The sequence below is a fragment of the Helianthus annuus genome, chromosome 5 (assembly GCF_002127325.2).
Source record: "Helianthus annuus cultivar XRQ/B chromosome 5, HanXRQr2.0-SUNRISE, whole genome shotgun sequence".
In the NCBI taxonomy this organism is placed as follows: Eukaryota; Viridiplantae; Streptophyta; class Magnoliopsida; order Asterales; family Asteraceae; genus Helianthus; species Helianthus annuus.
In genome coordinates, this window is record NC_035437.2 from 60,265,899 (window position 1) to 60,272,653 (window position 6,755).

Genomic DNA, 6,755 nt, shown 5'->3' on the forward strand with positions numbered 1-6,755 from the left:
TTCCAATGTCAAACGAAGGTGTTGTTCGTGATCGGCTCGAGACTTTGAGTAAATGAGAATATCGTCGATGAACACAATGATGAACTTATCTGGATAAGGTTTACAAACCCTATTCATTAAGTCCATGAAGATAGCTGTGGCATTCGTCAAACCGAAAGGCATGACAGTGAACTCGTAATGCCCGTATCTTGTACGGAAAGCAGTTTTGGGAATATCTTCTTCGAAAATACGAAGTTGATGATACCCAGAACGCAGGTCGATCTTGGAAAAGCATGAAGCACCTTGCAGCTGGTCGAAGAGATCATCAATTCTAGGTAGGGGATATCAATTCTTGATGGTAAGCTTATTAAGCTCACGATAAACGATACACATTCGAAAAGATCCATCTTTCTTTTTCACAAAGAGGACATGAGCTCCCCAAGGCGAAAAGCTCGGACGGATGAATCCTTTATCAGACAACTCTTGAAGCTGTTTTGATAACTCTTGCATTTCCGACAGTGCAAGACGATAAGGTGCTTTCGCAATCGGGTTGGCATTGGGTACATGGTCAATATGAAACTCGACTTGACGAACTGGAGGCAAACCAGGCAGTTCATCGGGAAACACCTCTGGATAATCCCGAACAATCGGAGTATCCTGAATACTCTTGCTCTTGCCCTTCTCCTCGGTGACATGTGCCAGGAAAGCGACATATCCTTTTCGCAAATAACTTTGAGCCTTTGTACATGACATAAGCTTCAAACCACCAGATAGCTTCTCGTCACGAACTTCCAGAACATCGCCAGACGGAAGAGGAATACGAACAATCTTATCGAAACAAACTACCTCTGCATGATGTTTGGTCAATCAATCCATCCCTACGATAATATCGAAACTCCCAAGTTGCATCGGCGTGAGGTCAATGGGAAAAAGATGGTTATCAAGGTTTAACTGACAATCATGAATAACAGAATCAAGCACAAGGGGTTTACCAGTAGCAACTTCGACAATTAAGGGTTTCCTCAGTTTAGTTCTAGGTATCGCAAGCAAAGGCTCAAAAGATAACCAAACAAAACTTCTATCGGCACCAGAATAAAAAAGAATGGATGCAGGTCGATTGTTAAAAAAAACGTACCATTGACGACGAGGTTGTCAGCTCGCGCCTCGTTTGCATTCAGATTGAATACTCGTCCACGAGCGGGATTCGCATTCGCATTGACATTGACATTCACGTTCAGATTTGCATTCGCATTTGCCAACCTCGGGCAGTTGTTGCGGAAATGACCATACTCTCCACAGTTGAAGCATGAACCCGGTGGGAATCTAGCAGCATTCCCCTGAACTGGGACTTGAACCTGAGCAGCTTGATTCTGACCCAGTCGGCAGACTTGGCCTGATGCCCAAGTTTACCACACGTTGTGCATTGCCTACAAGCTTGTTGTGCAACATGATGACCGTTGCAGCAAGCACAATGAGGTGCGGTACCAGCATACGCTTTCTTCGCATAAGGTTGAGCTGGTGGGTTTTGAGGGTTCTGAGCATTTTGTGCAGTTACTGCAAAGTTCTGAGCACCCTTTCGCTTTCTCGACTTCTTCGAAAACTCACCCTTCTTACCCTTACCCTTTTCCTTGTCTTTAGCAGAATCGGTTGACTTCTTCTTATCACCCTTGCAGGTAAGTTTACGCTTCCTAACTTGCGACTCAGTCAGGGTAGCAGATAACTCGATCACTTGACGAACAATAGCAGGGTTAACGCCAGTCACGATATCTTGTATGGAATCGGGTAACCCATCGATATACCTCTCTATCTCTTTCTCCAACGGGGTAACCATAGTAGGACACAAAAGACTGAGCTCCTCAAATCGATCTGTGTGCGCACGGTGTTCTCCCCCATCTTGTTTTAGATCGTCAAACTCTCGTTCCAAAGCTCGAATTTCGTGACGGGGACAAAACTCTCTCATCATGAGAGCTCGAAGCTCTTCCCATGTTTGTGCCACTACTTCGGCACCCCTATCGCGCATCACTCTGTTCCACCAAGTAAGAGCACGCTTCTCGAACACACTTGATGCAAATTCAACCTTACGCCCATTCGGACATTGCACATGTCTGAATGTGTTCTCGATACTTTCGAACCATTGAAGGAGTGCAGTCGCTGCTTGTGACCCAAAAAACTTTAGCGGCTTTGCAGAGTTGAAACTCTTGAAATTGCATTGTGCATTGTTATTGTTGTTGTACAGCTCGTGGATTTGGTTCACGACGCTTGGAAGCACAGCAGCCATTTGCTGAGTGACAAGGGCTGCGATTTCTTCAGCACTAAAAGATTGTGCATCACGTCGAGGAGGAATTGTCTAACAAGGAATTATGAGAAACGAGTGAGGTCGATAATTTGGAAAAACAAAAGAGGTATTGAAAATATTGACGAATCATAAGGGAGGCGATCATTTGTTTGTTATTTCGAACAAACAAACAGCACGCAGTGACTAATCAAAGTAATGAATCAAAATAATGTATCGCGAAGACATGCTCGCCTATAAGTGAACACTCACCCCAAGAGTTCCCAGGAAAGAGTGACTGGTCCGATTATGTGGATTTGTACGAACACTCCAGCCTTAGACAGAAAACTCAGGGTACAGGCATTCACTCTTCCAGTTTGCACGTGTTCACATTATTTAGACCCAAACTTCGACGAGATCTTGAAAACTCAATAGGCACCAATGTCAAAAATGTGTCAAACTGGAAGGGTTCAAAACTTTATAATGGAGGGTTCAGAACCTAGTAATCAATCATCCTAGAACGGATGATTAATTTTCGAAGCAGATTCGGATTTCGATTTTTTTTTAAATTCTAAACGCAAATCAACTTGCGTTGGGGGTCCTAGAAAGTTATAGTCTAGGTTGAAATTTTACTAATAACCTAATTCTCTATAACCATTGGCTCTGATACCAACTCTTCTGTCACACCTCGACCACGTAAAATAACAAATCATGGCGGAAACGTCGGGGAGTGTTGTAACAGAATTATTGTTTCAAACCATGGATACGAAGAGTTTCATTTTATTAAATATTAAACATTGTCTTAAATTTAAACAAGCAAATCAAACATAGTCTATCATCGTTATTCAATCACTAAGGCCTCATCCAGTTCTAAGTGAGCTTGCATCCTATTCGCAATCGACACTAAGCAACATCACCTGAAACATATGTAAAAACAAAGTCAGCAAAGAAATGCTGGCGAGTACATAGGTTTTGTGAGAGTGTCAAATTCATGGCTCGTTTATATGTAGTAATAACTCATTCAACTTTGTTAATCGATATTAGAAAACCTTGATTTGTAAAATATTTGTATTGTAAAATGAATAAACAAGTCAAACAGATTGGTTATAATTTATAAACCTCGATGCCATGAATCTTAGCCCAAAACATTTGTTTGTGTAAACCAAATCATAAATCATTCTCGTAATAAAACTCGTATGGTTTATATAGTTTGTAAACATCGTTGTGTGACATCGTTCAACTCGTACTTGTTATAGATCATCGTTCATTTGTTTAAATCGTTCAAATCGTACCAAATCATTCAAATCGTTCTCGTTTTAATTGTGAAAACTACTTTTGGTCGTCTTGCTAATAACATTCAAACCTTTGTGACTCGTCCATCGTTCAACTCGTTCTCGTATTAACAAACCTCCAAAGGGTAAGTTAACAATCATCAAATTCAGTCGTTATCTACCTAACCCACACATAACCATGGGTCCAGGTTGATAACGAGATTTGTCGGATCCTATGGTACCATAACCTAATACTGGTCGGTTCGGCCAAAATTAATGAATGCCATTCATTATTTAACTTCAACCAACAAGTTCGTTCATATTATCGAAATCGTTATTAATTTAGTATAAACCATCTTAAATCGTTTTTGAAATCATCGTTAAGATAATCGAAATCGTTTTGCTACATATGAATCACCCCAAAACAATTGAAAACAGTAAAATAGGGGAACTATGTACTCACCTTCGGGCGCGTTTTTAAATGTTAACACAATCCCTCAAATTGTTTATCCGCCTTAAATTAAATAAGAATGATATTTAATAATCAAAACCCACACTTTGACATGCAAAATACCACTTATGTCATTTCTGTTTTAATATATATGAAACTGGACTATTTCGGACATTTAAATAAAATGGTTAACTTATTCCAAAAATTCCCAAAGTTTTACAGAACGTCTAACACGAACCAATATTATTGTGTAAAAATATCGGGGTCTAGTTCATTACTAACATTTTATAAAAATTCATTTTCCCGGACTGAAGTCAGATTCATCTTTTTCTGACCGCAGTCCACGGAATAATTCAACTAAAATTTATCGTGAGTCCGTTTGACGTAATTCCAGTTGGAGGATCACGGCGACAACAGTGACCATCTACAATATAAATTTCATGATTTAATCCTACGCAGAATTCAAGTTATGACTGAAAACAGGACGCTTATTTTCAGCAGCAAAAATGCAGCTCTAGTTGCTGTTACAAAATGGAACTTTAAAAATCGTAAACGAAGTCCAAAAATTATGATTCTAGTGCCATTAGAACCGTATTTCATAATACATAAATCCAGACTTCAAAAAATACATTTTTCATTAAGTTAGCTTTCTGTTTTCAGTCTTTTAACATTATAAAGTGTGTTCGATTGATTCCGTCAACATGTTTAGCGATCACAAAGTACTTACAACAGATTATCACTTATATATTTCAGATTTATCATGCATTATCATATTTCATTCATCATTTTAACACTACCTTATCATATGTTAGATGGTGTTCAAGACTTGTTTAGTTCTTTAGACTTTCTATCTTTTTGATCTCTAAACATCATTAACCACTCAACAATCATGTAAAATGCAAGGATCTAAGTGCTTACCACTAGAACAAGGCTAGGAGAGTTCGAGTGTAGAAAAGTGGTGGATAAAAGAAAACGAGAGCGATTCTTGAACTTCCGAAAGCACCGAGCTTGTTTGTATGACCTCTTGCACCTTTGAGAGTATGGGAAATGGCTAGAACCAAGCTTGATGGTGGTGATTGGGTGGTGTGTGATGGCTGCCGAAAGTGGGGAAGGAGGGAGAGAAGAGAGCTTGCAAATGTTGTGAGTTGTGAATGTAAGGCTCATGTCCTAAGTGTTAATTTATAAACCATCTTTCTCTTTTATACATGTATTATGCCTTCAAGATATCCAACATTTTCAAATAAAATAATAAAACAAATCTAGGAGTGGGGGACATACCCTAACCGATTTTTTAGAAGGGTTTTAGTTTAGTTGGGTTCCAATTGTTAGTTACTAACTTAGTTAGGAGGCTAATATCTAGTTAGTGGTTTATGGTGGGTTATTAAATATATAGTGTGTTAGGATGTTCGGGGGCCCTAACTAGCTCAGAAAAAGGTAAAAACAATGTGTGTAACATTATTTTTGTGTTCCGGGTGATGTCCGGTTGTTCGGTTGGGTATCGTTCCGTTAAAGTGTTTAATTATGTACCGGGTATTTTATCTAGCGTTCAAATCCCGACATATGGCGTTCTAAGTTATTTTTTTTATTATTCTATAAAGATAAACTCGCCGAAATATTACTGAAATAAATTTCAATTGCCAAGACTGGCTACGTTGTTTGTGTTTCGCAGTAAAAGCACTGTGTCGCGTAGAAACACACGGTACGCGCTTAAACTTGAAAAATAACGTTTTTAAGCGTTTTAATTTATTTTTCAACACGAACCTAATTAAAGTAAGATTTTAATCATAACAGAATATTTGGGGGATTTAAATATTATCCGGGCGGTCACCAACGTTCGTTTCGCAGTTTTGTCGTAATTAGTTCTTTAGCTCAAATAAACATGTTCTCGCCATACCGAATCCTTCGAAACTTATTTCTAAGTTATGTAGAGGATACTTAGGGTATGTTTAGCTTATGTCATAGTTCCGGATTGTACGTCGCGTTAAACTGATTGCATTTACGCACCGGTTTGTGTATAACCTTCCAGAAAGTGATTTAAAGCTTGAAATCGGAATCGAATTAATATTGCAAAATTAATAAACACTATTGCACATATAATAACACCAAAACACATATAATAACACCAAAGCATAATGTTTTATTGATAACTGACATTGTTTTACATTATACGATGATTACAGATCACAGTTGTCACAAAAGGTAAGGACAATCAAAGACATGCTTGGAATGAATGAAGGGGTTCAGAAGGATATCCTGGCCCTTGGGGTTCTAATGGCCAACGATTGTGAAAGAACCAGAACTGTAATAAAAAGACTGAAGAGAAAATTTCCGGCAGAAGATGATGAAGATGATGATGATAGTGACGATACTCCTATACCAAAACTTAGAAGTTGGGTGATGCATGAGGAAGAAGGAACGCTTGAAGTGACTTATAAAAACCGGGTGCAATATTCATTGCCAATTGAAGAAATGTTGAATACAGGGTTGCTAACTATCATTGAACAACTTTGTGATTTAGCACCTTCAAACGATCCAAAATCCAAGGATGCAGTGATATTCAAGAATAAGCTGCAGCAAAGAAGAGACGAGCTAATGGCGTTATACGCAAATCTAAAATTTGATGATGATTAATCTGAAGAAAGTGATGAACAAAGCGATGGGTACATCTCTGATGTAATCCCACCTACGGAAGACTATTAGTTTATTTTGATTTCGTATTATTGTAATTTTATAAAATATTAATCTATGGTAATCAATTATTAACAAAAAGATACAAAACGCT

General features: G+C 38.4%; 1 long non-coding RNA gene across 1 annotated transcript; it reads right to left on the minus strand.

Moving 5' to 3' along the window:
- Positions 1-3,015: 3,015 nt before the first annotated feature.
- Positions 3,016-5,125, minus strand: LOC118492305. The gene is made up of 2 exons (XR_004893122.1): positions 4,892-5,125; positions 3,016-3,168 (listed from the first exon to the last, which is right to left on the minus strand). It is a non-coding gene; the product is annotated as an uncharacterized LOC118492305 (long non-coding RNA).
- Positions 5,126-6,755: the final 1,630 nt, after the last annotated feature.